Below are 12,144 nucleotides of genomic sequence, written 5' to 3'. Positions count from 1 at the left end.
CCCTACAGCACAGGTCTCAAAATGACAGCCACATCCAGCAAACAGATATGTTATGTTCAGTGCAGTATTGACTAAAACTTTGAATTAAAAACAAATCAGTTGCCAGCATTTGGAAATCTGGAGATTTCACATTTTTAAAAATACAAATTTCCTGCTTTTCTATTAAAAAATCAGAAGACTTGCTAACACTGGATCCACATTCCCATATGGTGGCATTCAGCTAGAACTGTGCCCTTGAAACAAGCATGAACAATCAAGTTCCACATGGCTATCACCATCTCTTTCCTTGAGTCTCCAATACTGTCCTTGTCACTCATTTACCTTACCTGTCTGACCCCATGTACTATAGGAGACAAGATATCAGGTCTTTACTATGACCTATAATCTGCCTCTCCAACATTATCTTTCACCATTTTTCAAGGAAGCTATACTTGCACACTACTAAATTCACTGATGCTTTTTGTACCTCCATGCCTTTACACAAGCTGGGTTTTTTGCCAGGAATGCCCTTACCTTGGAAACCTGATAAATTCTTTATGAATCAACTCAAATGTGCTTTCTGGTATGGCCCCACAACTCATTCTAAACAGATTTTCCTTTATGCCTTCATTGCTTTCTGAGCATACCTCAGTATCACTTACTACATTATATTTTGAATGTTTCACATAGCTTTCTCACCACTAAATTGTGAGCTTCTTGATGGTAAGAACCAGGTCGCTTCTATTTTGGCATTCCAAATACATAGCATAACACCTACCACATAGTAGGTACCAATATTGTTTGTCAAATGAATAGGGCATGAAGTTGGCCACAGTAACCTAGATTACCTGGAATTTCAAAAAGGGAACTGGACCAATGGATCCCTGTAACACTTCTACAGTGCCTCCTGTATGAAGAGCGTTATAGAAAGATAATACGGTATGGAAAGATACAAAGGAAATAGGACTGAATGACAATTGTGCAATTACCCTCTTATTTGTGGTATTGTGAGAGTTGTAGGTAATCCAGAAAAGTAAATAATCTAGAAATTCAAATATAATTGATTTGTAGTACCTCACTGGCCTGTCTGTCCCATCAAGTTTCCCTTCCTATTTTTGTTTGTATGGGCTTAATATTAAAATAATATTAGTTGACAAACTCTGAATAATAAAGTTTCAAAATGAGTCAACAACCCTTGAATATCCATACTAATTGAGTGAACTATGCTAAGGAGTTGGGCAGGGACTGGTTTTATTAATAAATACTTCTCATCTCTAGTTAATCCACAGAACAAATAATTGACATAGTGATCAGAGAGGTAACTTGCTGACCCATTTAGTGACAATCAGACATTTGGAAGGAACATGGACTTTGGACTGAGGTCTTGGTTTGAATCCCACATTATTCACTTACCAGTTGTGTGACTTAGGACAAGTGATTTTTGATTGCTTTACAGAGACTTAGTTTTCTCATCTATAAAATGGAGATGATAATATATATTTTGTAAGATAGCTGTGCTTAAACAGGATATGTAGGAGAGGGAAGACTTTCCTTCTACTCTCTGAGTGTTTGATAATTGAATCTATGAAATAAACGAACAGCAGGCAGATTAACTGAAGAAAAGATATTATCTTAGTCTGTTTCATATTGCCATCAAGGAATACCTGAACCTGGGTAATTTATAAAGAAAAAAGGTTTACTTGGCTCATGATTCTGATGTCTGAAAAAGTTTAAGATTGGACATCTGGTGAATGACACAGGCAGCTTCCACTCACAGTGGAAGGTGAAGGGGAGCTGGAATGTGCAGAGATCACATAGTGAGAGAGGAAGCAAGGAAAGGGGAGGTGCTAGGCTCTTTTTTTTTTTTTTTTTTTGAGACAGAGTCTCGCTTTGTTGTCCAGGCTAGAGTGAGTGCCCTGGCGTCAGCTTAGCTCACAGCAACCTCAAACTCCTGGGCTCAAGCAATCCTCCTGCCTCAGCCTCCTGAGTAGCTGGGACTACAGGCATGTGCCACCATGCCTGGCTAATTTTATATATATCAGTTGGCCAATTAATTTCTTTCTATTTATAGTAGATACTGGGTCTCGCTCTTGCTCAGGCTGGTTTTGAACTCCTGACCTCGAGCAATCCGCCTGCCTCAGCCTCCCAGAGAGCTAGGATTACAGGCGTGAGCCACCTCCCGCCCCCAGTCTTTTTTTTTTTTTTTTTTTTTTTTTAGACAAGTCTCACTCTGTTGCCCAGGCTAGAGTGCCATGGTGTCAGCCTAGCTCACAGCAACCTTCAAATCTTGGGCTCAGGCAATCCTCCTGCCTCAGCCTCCTGAGTAGCTGGGACTACAGGCATATGCCACCATGCCTGGCTACTTTTTTCTATATATTTTTAGTTAGCCAATTAATTTGTTTCTATTTTTAGTAGAGATGGGGTGTTGCTCTTGCTCAGGCTGGTTTCTACTCCTCACCTTGAGCGGTCTGCCAGCCTGGGCCTCCCAGAGTGCTAGGATTACAGACATGAGCCACCACACCCCGCCCCGGGCCTACCAGGCTCTTTTTAACAACCAGCTATGGAAGGAACTAACTGAGTGAGAACTCGCTCCTGGGGAGGGCATTAATCTATTCATGAAGGATCTACCCCCATGGCCCAAACACCTCCCATTAGGCCCCACCTCCAACACTGGGAATCAAATTTCAACATGAGATTTGGTGGGGACAAACAAACCATATCCAAACTATAGCAGGTATATATAAAAATTTATTACATGCATGGGGGAATCACATGAAAGAAAAGTGGATACCCAAAAACCCAGTGAGATCTAGAAGCTTATATACCCTCTTCATAGAGGAGAGGGGAGGGGGATGTAGGCAACTAAGGAGAGAGTAAATGATTTTGGGGGAAGATGAATGAGACCCCAGAAGAATAGGTAACAGTCTGTGACAAAGTTTTTCTGGGCATGGTGTCAACCTCTAGTCTCCTCTCCTGTAATACGAATTTAATCTTCCCTGGTTGATGAGATTCTCAGGAAGGGGATTCATGACAAGTGAGTTCCTTTAGGAGGATCTGTCTTTAGGCAGATAAGGAAAGTTCAGAGAATGCCCCCCCCCCCCCTGCATGCATCCCAGCCACAGGCATCTGCTGTTTTCTAAATGCCCTCAGTTTGAAGCCCAAAGTGGCATATTTGGGGTGGCATTTCCTGACCCCCTTCAGATGTTATATGTCAGTGTCTGGCACATAATAAATGCACAGTAAATGTTAGTCCCTGCTATGTAGGAGATTTCTATCAAAAAAGGGATGAGTGGCTGGGCACAGTGGCTTACACCTGTAATCCTAGCACTTTAGGAGGCTGAGGCAGGAGGATTGCTCGAGGTCAATTCAAGGCCAGCCTGAGCAGGAGTGAGACCCATTTCTACAAAAAATAGAAAAGTTAGTTGAGTGTGGTAACTTGCACCTGTAGTCTCAGCTACTCAAGAGGCTGAGGTAGGAGGATCGCTTGAGCCCAGGAGTTTAAGGTTGCAGTGAGCTATGATGAGGCAACTACACTCCAGCCTGGGCAACAGAGAGAGACCCTGTTTCAAAAAAAGGGGGGAGGGTAAGAATGAAAACATACTGCAGTACTCAAGAACATGGCAGAAATGTAGAAAAGCATCTACATACTTTGCCTTCACCAAATGTCTTCTCCTTTTTCTCATTCTTAAAGTTTGAGATAGGACCTATATGTTCTCACCAACCTACCCTGACTCATTGACTCCTATATTCAACTTCCTCCTCTCCATTTTGACTTGAATATCTAATAGACATCTCAAACTTAATGTGACCAAAACCAAAGCTCTTCTCTCCCCAAATGTGCTTATCCCTTAGTCTTCTGTATCTCAGCAAATAGAAGCTCCATCTTTCCTTGGCTCAGGCCAAGACGTTGAAGTCACTCTTGAAAGAAATTTCTTGAGCACCCCACATTCAATCTGTTAGCAAATGCTGTCAGTTCTGCCTTTAAATTATACCCAGAACTGACCACTTCTCACTACCTTCCTGTCACCATCCTTGTCCAAGCCCTCATGCTCTCTCAAGGGTATTGCCACTGGATTATTATAGCCTTCTACCAGGTCTCCATGCTGTTGTCCTTACCATTCTACAGTCTATTCCCTACCCTGTAGTCAGAGGCATTCTGTCAAAATGTTAAGTCAGAGCCTATCACTCTGCACCAAATCTTCCAATGGCTCTCCATTTTTCTTGTAGTCTTTATCTTGGCTTACAAGGCCCTGCATGATCTGATTGCTAGTTACCTCCCTGGGTTCCTCTCCTACCTGTATTCTCCTTGCTCATTCTGCTCCAGCTATGTTGGGCTCTTGGTTGTCCCTTGAATCTGCAAAGCCGGCACCTACTTAAAGGTCTTTTTACCTGTATTTCCTCCTGCCTAGAATGCTATTCTCCCAGTTAGCCACATGGCTTCTCTCTTACTTCCTGCAGGTCTGTTCTTAGATGTCACCTTATCAGAGAACCTTTCCTTGACCAAGTTCCCATCACTCTCTGTCCCTTTACTTTGCTGTAGTTTTCTTCTTAGCTCCTGTCACCACCTAATATATTATGTATTTATTTGTTTATTGTGTACCTCCCCTACGGCCACAACTAGAATATCAGTTTCACAAGGACAGAGATTTTTATCTGGTTTTGTTCACTGCTTCATCTACAGGACCAAGAAAAGTGCCTGGCACATAATAGGCTTTCAATAAATGTTTGTTGATGAGATGAATGAATTCTACCCCTAGTAGAGTAAGAGGACAGAGAAAGGAGACCTGGTCACATGTGTTACTAGATAAATAAGGACTTTTCTTCCAGCATAGTAAATCAAGAATGGATAGCCCTCTCATTTTAAATGAAGCAATTCTCCCAGAGAAAGAGATGCTCAGGATCACATGGCTAACTAGAAGAGGAAGGCAGGAAGGAAAGGAACACTGGTTAAACATTTATCTCCTATATGCCAGACTTTTTCATTAACTTCTGTGTGACTTTAGTATTCTCCACGTTTCACTGATAAGAAAACCGAGGCTCAGAGAGGTTAAATGATTGGCCCAAATTCACATAGCAATTAAGTGATAGAGTCTGAATTTGAATCCAGGTCTGGCTTGTTTAAAGATTCCACGCTCTGTTTTCAACCTTACCTCCCAGGTACTAATACTAACAAATAGATCCAAACTTCAGCTTCACCGAACTAGAGACACATGCAGAGATTATAAGATTGCTAGAGTGGCAGAATGATAAACCAGCTGGAAGTCAGAGTTTTTCTCCCTTTTTCCTGGCTGGTGCTGCTACCACCCTTTTGTTCCAACTCAATGGGACTGTGCATACTATGATTAAATGAATGTGCTTAAATCTGGGTCCTATCAGGTCCTTCTCCTGCAGTAATCAGGAGAAGGACCTTCTCTGTAGTCAGTAATCACACTGACTACAGAACAGTAGCCTAACTCCTTAGCCTGGCATCCACGGGCCTTCATTATGGCCCCAAACTACCTTTCCAGCCCTACTGTTGCTAGGTCTCTGCAAATCTATGCCTCTGCATAACTGTGGCTCTCATCGTCCAGGAACAAATGTCTACATTTCTGCTTCTTTGTCTTTTGCTGACATTATACCCTTTCCCCTTTCCAATTTCCTTTCCCTTTCCCTTTGTTTATTTGAAATCAGCACATTCTGCAAGGCCCAGCTAAAGTTCCCCCTCCTGACCCTGCCTCTCCACCAGAACACCTGGCCTATACAACACATCTGGCTCAGCATTCTCCACCAGGACACCTTGCCCACACAATGCATCTGGTACCCAGGGCATGCCACTTGCAATTGCTAATTCTTCCCCCATTCTGTACGAGGGTCTCATTTCCCCAGTTTATAGCCAATGCTCCTTGAAGGATGGGACCCTGTCTTAGCCTCCACAGAGCTTACCTCAAGCCATTGCTTAGCAAATCATTGTTAATGGATTAAAGACTCTGCAGAGATGAATTTTAATCAGGGTTTTGAAGGCAGAAGCGGTCTGGGTCTGATGGAGAGAAGACAGCTGAGCTGCTCTAGGTGGAAAGCAAAGTAAAATAAAATGCTGTGCACATTTATATAAGCAAGACTGCCAGGAGTATTTAGAAAAAATTTTTAAACACACACTGAAGAAGGGGGAAGAACAGCAGACCTCGTACTTGTAGGAAATGACTATAGCCATGACTGGCATAGAAATGTTTGCAGAAATCCATGAAGCAATAATAAGGAGTTAGAAATTCTTCTTGCTGCAAGGGAGCAAGATGGCACAACATTAACATGGAATATTCATTTTTGCAATAAAGTCTTTGGCTACTTATGGGTGGCTGAGCATATGGGGAGGCTCTCACTTCATGAGAGGAATTTTTCATTCAAAAATAGAAAACCCTGTTGTTGGCAGAATGTCATTTGCATCTGTGTCCCCTGCAATGTGTGTCAGCCCCACTGTTCGTGCTACCAAGTAGCCTGGAAACACACACTGCACTATGCATTCCACAGAGCCGTGCTACCTGTTACATCGGGACCACAATGAGAGTGCAGTTTCCGTTTTGGCAGAGTAGGGTTTTCAGAGAATAATTGACAGGGCTTTTACAGGTTCTCACATCCTCCAAACAACTGTATGTGGTAGGTAGAGTGGTCATTTGACCTCATTTAACTGGAGAGGAAACTGAAGCTCAGAGAGATAGAATGATTTACCCAAGGTCACACAGTCAGTGTGCCTGACTCTTAGCCTAGGGTCCTTTTTCTTACTAAAACTGTTATATTTATCCATCACATTTATGTTGCCTAGTTGATCTAGCCAAAGAACCTATTTATTGCGCTCACAATCTGCATTTCTTAGTCATAAGAATTAGGGAAAAAATCCTAAGAATCCGAAGCTAGAGAGTCAAGCACTCTCCAGATCCACTCTTGGTTTTGTGATAAACAACCTCTGACAAGGCTTGGAAAAATCGGGAGTTATAATAACTTTCCCAAACTGACTCCACCTTACACCAACTATATTTTATTTAGGGAATATTGTTGGCTTTGAGTATGGATAACTATGTGCCAGGCACCACTGTAAGTGCTAGGGATATACCAGTGAACAAAATGAAGAATTAATACAATGCACAATTAGGGCATCTTTAAAAAAAAAATGAGGACTCTGCTTTTCACAAATACAGCATAACAGCAAAGTGCTGTAAGGACAGCCTTGATGATGAACAGGAAAATATCTAATCCCATAATTTCTAATAACAGCTAAAGATCAATCTTGAGCTCTCCCTACTCTTTGCTGTTTCTCTCCCAAGCTAGCAGGCAACCTGCTGGGACTCTGTTTTCACAAACACCTGAAAAGAGCCCAGAAAGGAAATGTAAATCTTTCTCATTATGTTCACCAGCTCATAGCCTTTAGAATTTGTTTCTATAGCCTCAAGGTGTTCCCAAGAAGGTGTGGGACAGACAGCAGGGGGGCAAACTCCAGGCCTTCATTTCCTGCCCCAAACCATAACTCAGGGGCAAAATCACATCCCCTGTGATAGGCCTGACTGCATTTCAGAGATAACCAAGTCCCCAGGAACAAAAGAAACAAGAAAGAGGAACAACTTGATGTCTCACCACGTGACTGCCTGCTAATTACTCCATAACAATTACTGTTTTTCTCTTTGTTCCCATAAAAGCAGCAAGCCACTGGGCCTCACTGCTGGTATCTCCTTTCTCTTTCTTTGGGATACCACGCTGTCTCTCTGCTTTCTTCCACCCCCCTTCTCTCTCACACATTCTTTGACCTTCTAAAGGATAAAATAAACTTTGATATATCTTAATCTGTGTGTGAGAAATCTTTCTCCACCCGTGCCATGAACACCTACTACCCTTTTTCCACCCTAACAAGTACATTTAAACTGCCTTGCACCTCCACCCAGTACTCCTCTGAACTGGGCCAGACTGACAGGCACACTCCTAGGGGTTGGGAAGTGACATATCCTAACAGCTTAAGGGTCTCCAAACATTGAACAAAAAAATACAATTACCTCAATTCCAAGACTTTCCTTTAAACAACTCAGAAAATTAGCAGCACCAGCTAAGAAATGCTAAGTAAACAGCCTATTGTTGTAATTTAAGCATCCTTCTTATCTGCTTAACACTTACTTGGCTGAGTAAAAACCAGGGAAAGGACTAACTCTGCAGGGTAACAGTCTGGCTCCTGAAAGCATGGAAATCATGGAAGCTTAGGTCCAGGGTGAACAGTCAATTCCTCAAGATAAGCTCCAAGTTAAATTTAAGTCTTAGGGCATCAGTATCTGAAATATATATATACACATATATATGTATATATATATTTCTAAATAAATTTAATGATAGAATTAACATGAGTAAGAGAAGGTATGGGAAGATTTGTAAAATATTACACAAGTGCGAAATATTAAGATAATAGCTATCTTGTTATTGAGTATCTACTATGTCCCAGGCACTACGTTAGGCAAAGTTACATATGTTTATCTCATCATTTGACCTTAAGGAACCTTACAAGGTAAATTGTTCATTTTCCTATGTGTTAAGAAAAAGGCAGGCTCAGAGAAAAGTGAGGTAATGTGCCTGACGTCCCTCAGCTAGTAAATGGTAGTTCTAGGATTCAAATCCAGATCTGTCCTGATTGGAAAGCCCACATTCTTTCCATTATGCGTGATGAACAATTTATTTTGCACACTCAGAAACCCACGGAATCAGGAGTTTTCTGTAATTCTTAAGGAGTTTTCTGTAATTCTTAAGCTGGAATCTATTAGATGTTAGATGATGGTACTCTTTCTTCTTCCCAATATGATCTCACAGTCTAATGGGAAGGTATGATACTGCAGCCAAGCAAAGTTAGATCTCAAAAGTCACAAAACTAAATAAGAACATTCCATCAGTAGCAAATAGAGACCCAGGAGATCACATATTGTAAAGCCAAGGGGAAATGGGGGTGTGCCTGGTGGCAGAGGGGGTCTGCAAAGTGCTACCAGAAAAAAATAGTTTCAGTAAAAACTTCCCAGAGGGTCTTGTTTTGATTCTTTCATTTGTTCATTTGTTATTTCATTCATTCATTCATCCATCCTCTTTTCAAAGAGTTTTTGAGCACTGGCTATAGGTACTCACAGCTTATAGAACTTTTGTGAACTAATAAATCAATACCCAAGGCCAAATCCACCATGCCATAGACCTATAGCAGTCCTGACCATCTTAACTCTTCTTTTCATACAAGTTCAGCTCAGTCAATTTAGGGATTTTTGTCTTTCCTGTGGGAACCTATCTTCAATTAACACGGAGAATACAGGCCTTGCTTGACTGAAATGTGTTTTACAGCAATGGCCACTGAAGAATAAGTTTCCAGAAACGGACTCCTTTGTAAGGAAACAGGAGGCTAATCTTTACCTAGAAACAGAAAGCAGGACCCACAGAAGGAGGAGGTAAGACACCAAAGGACGCCTTCAGGGAAAGAAGCTGCCCTAAGGAATGTGCCAAATTGTTTGGGAAAGGAGACTGGTTGCTGACAAGGAAGGGACTGGCAGCCCATAGAAGTTACATGACCTAAGCCACTACTGCCCACCAGATCTTGGGCCCTTGGGCCCCAAGGCCTTAGTCTTGCAGCACTAGGTGTGACACCTTAAGTTTAAACCTCAGAGTCCCAAAATTCACACTCATTTTTTTCTCAGTTTGTATAGCCGACACAAGAGGTCAGAACTGGAAGGCCCTTTGGAGACCACCTAGTCCAACCCAACCATTTTCCCTAAGAAGAAACTGAAGGAGCTCAGGAAATTTCACCCTAAATATGACTTCTTGGTATAGTGCGTATTTTGAATTAAAGACCCTTAAAGATCAACAAGCTTTGGAAGGGGCTTTCCCTCTATCTGCACAAAACCAGATGAACCCATCAAAAAGAACAATCTTCCCTTTCCCTCCCTGTTATCTCAATACATTACAGGAAAGAAGATAATAATGCAACCAGACCTGGCCTAAATCATTTTAAATATAATATCTGTCTGTCAGGTTAATTTAATTTGCAAAGAGAATCACTTACAAGTCAATCGGTTCCCCCCATCCATTCTTCCTCCCAAGTATGTATTCATCCTCCCTAGCACTCATTTATTGGCCCTAAACAGAATTACCTGTATTCCTCATCTTACCCTCCCCTCTAAAATGAGGGCATATAAATTTCTAGACCCCACTGGGATATTTGGTAATCACTTTGTGATTCTCCCCCATGGTAAATAAACCTCTCTTTTATTATTCTCCTTTATTGTGAGTTGATCTTTCAGCAAACTTTCAGGGGTGCCTGGGAAGTTTCCCCTCACCCCCACAAAGCTGAATCCCAGAAAGGCCAAGAATCATGCCCATTAAGTTAATGAATGAACTGGAATAGAATCAATCATTCCCCTCTCCCCCACAAGCTACTAGCTTATATATCTGTACTTGACAATCTTAAAGCATTTTTTTTTTTTTTGAGACAGAGTCTCACTTTGTTGTCCAGGCTAGAGTGAGTGCCGTGGCGTCAGCCTAGCTCACAGCAACCTCAAACTCCTGGGCTCGAGTGATCCTTCTGCCTCAGCCTCCCGAGTAGCTGGGACTACAGGCATGTGCCACTATGCCCGGCTAATTTTATATATATATATATATCAGTTGGCCAATTAATTTCTTTCTGTTTATAGTAGAGACGGGGTCTCACTCTTGCTCAGGCTGGTTTTGAACTCCTGACCTTGAGCAATCCGCCCGCCTCGGCCTCCCAAGAGCTAGGATTACAGGCGTGAGCCACAGCGCCCGGCCCTTAAAGCATTTTTAAAACACACAAATTACTTTCATTTTATTTCTGCTGAGACAAAAACATGAAACAGTAAATTGATTAGAAATCATTGGCCTACCTTCTGATTCCTAGTCCCATTCCTTACCAATCTCTAATAGTTTTCCTGGTTTGTACTTTGCCTTGAGGTATTCCTCCATTTTACTCAGTCTCATTCCTATATTCAACCAGCTGAGTGCAAATCCTTATCTTACATTGACTATTTCAGAATCCCACCACCAAAAGGCTCTGGGCAACTGACCTTTACATTTTAGTAACATTTATTTTTGAAGAAGCAGCTGCCAAGCTGTCCCGTAAATGCACTCCTAAAATTTTGAAATTTGATGGAGAAATGAGGTTTCTAGAATGAATGGTTTCTATATAAAACTGTAGTTTTATGGGAAACTACCACTTGACTTATGAGAAGCCCCAAACTCCAAAAGGGGTAATCAGACCTACTCTGGACAAGTCAGAGAGCTTCTTTCTGCAGACTCTGATGGGGCCAAAACCTTGCTATCAAAGTAAATTGCTTCTTCCTAAAGTGTCTTTTGGGGAAGCTGGAGAACAGAATTCTGAGAAGAGCTGACTGGAGGAAGCATTAGTTGCAGTTATAGCTAATATAGTTGTCCTTTTGAATTCTTCTCCTTAAAAAAAAAATAGTTAAATATCACGCTGAACAGAGCTAAATGCTTCTAGTTCAGACAAAAGGGCAAAAGGAGAGGCCCATTTGGACCTGCAATCCCCTGTGGAAAGGCAGGCTAATGTTAAAGGTTTATTTTTTAGGGATAAAATCATGACTCTCATGCAAATATAAAAGAAGCACATGTCAAAAATCTTATTTAATTCATTAATGAGAGAAGCAGTAAGATGTTACAACCTGTTCAAAGGCGAATTCAAAGAACATAGACTCTTATAGGCAATTAGAAATGCTGGAATAAATTTTCAAATAGATGTGAAACCAGTCAATATCCATGGGACAATAACCAATTGCATTGCACCAGACAAAATTCCTTTGCATTTCTATGGATAAAAATATTTTGCATTTTTCTACAACTTATGAAGTTGTTAAATAACTTAAAGCCAATGAAAGGCACAGATAACCCAGAAGAGTGTACAAGTCAGAACATCCAGTAATCTTTTTGCCCATTTAGTCTTTCACAATTTTCCTTGACACTAGAAAGAACTGTTGCAATCAGACTGCTTTAAAGGTCAGAAAGCCCCATAACCCTTGGGGCCCAGGTTAGGGAGGGAGCCCAGGGGATGGCCTAAGAAAACTGCTGGATGTGTAATTTGACACTTAAAAGAGAATTAGCAATGGCCAAGATGGATTAAAGAAACCAAGGGTGGCTTTTGCAAAGCCTCAGGAG

This window comes from Microcebus murinus, chromosome X (genome assembly GCF_040939455.1).
Source record: "Microcebus murinus isolate Inina chromosome X, M.murinus_Inina_mat1.0, whole genome shotgun sequence".
NCBI lineage: Eukaryota > Metazoa > Chordata > Mammalia > Primates > Cheirogaleidae > Microcebus > Microcebus murinus.
The sequence above is the reverse complement of the archived record's forward strand: the minus strand, read 5'-3'. Positions refer to the sequence as shown.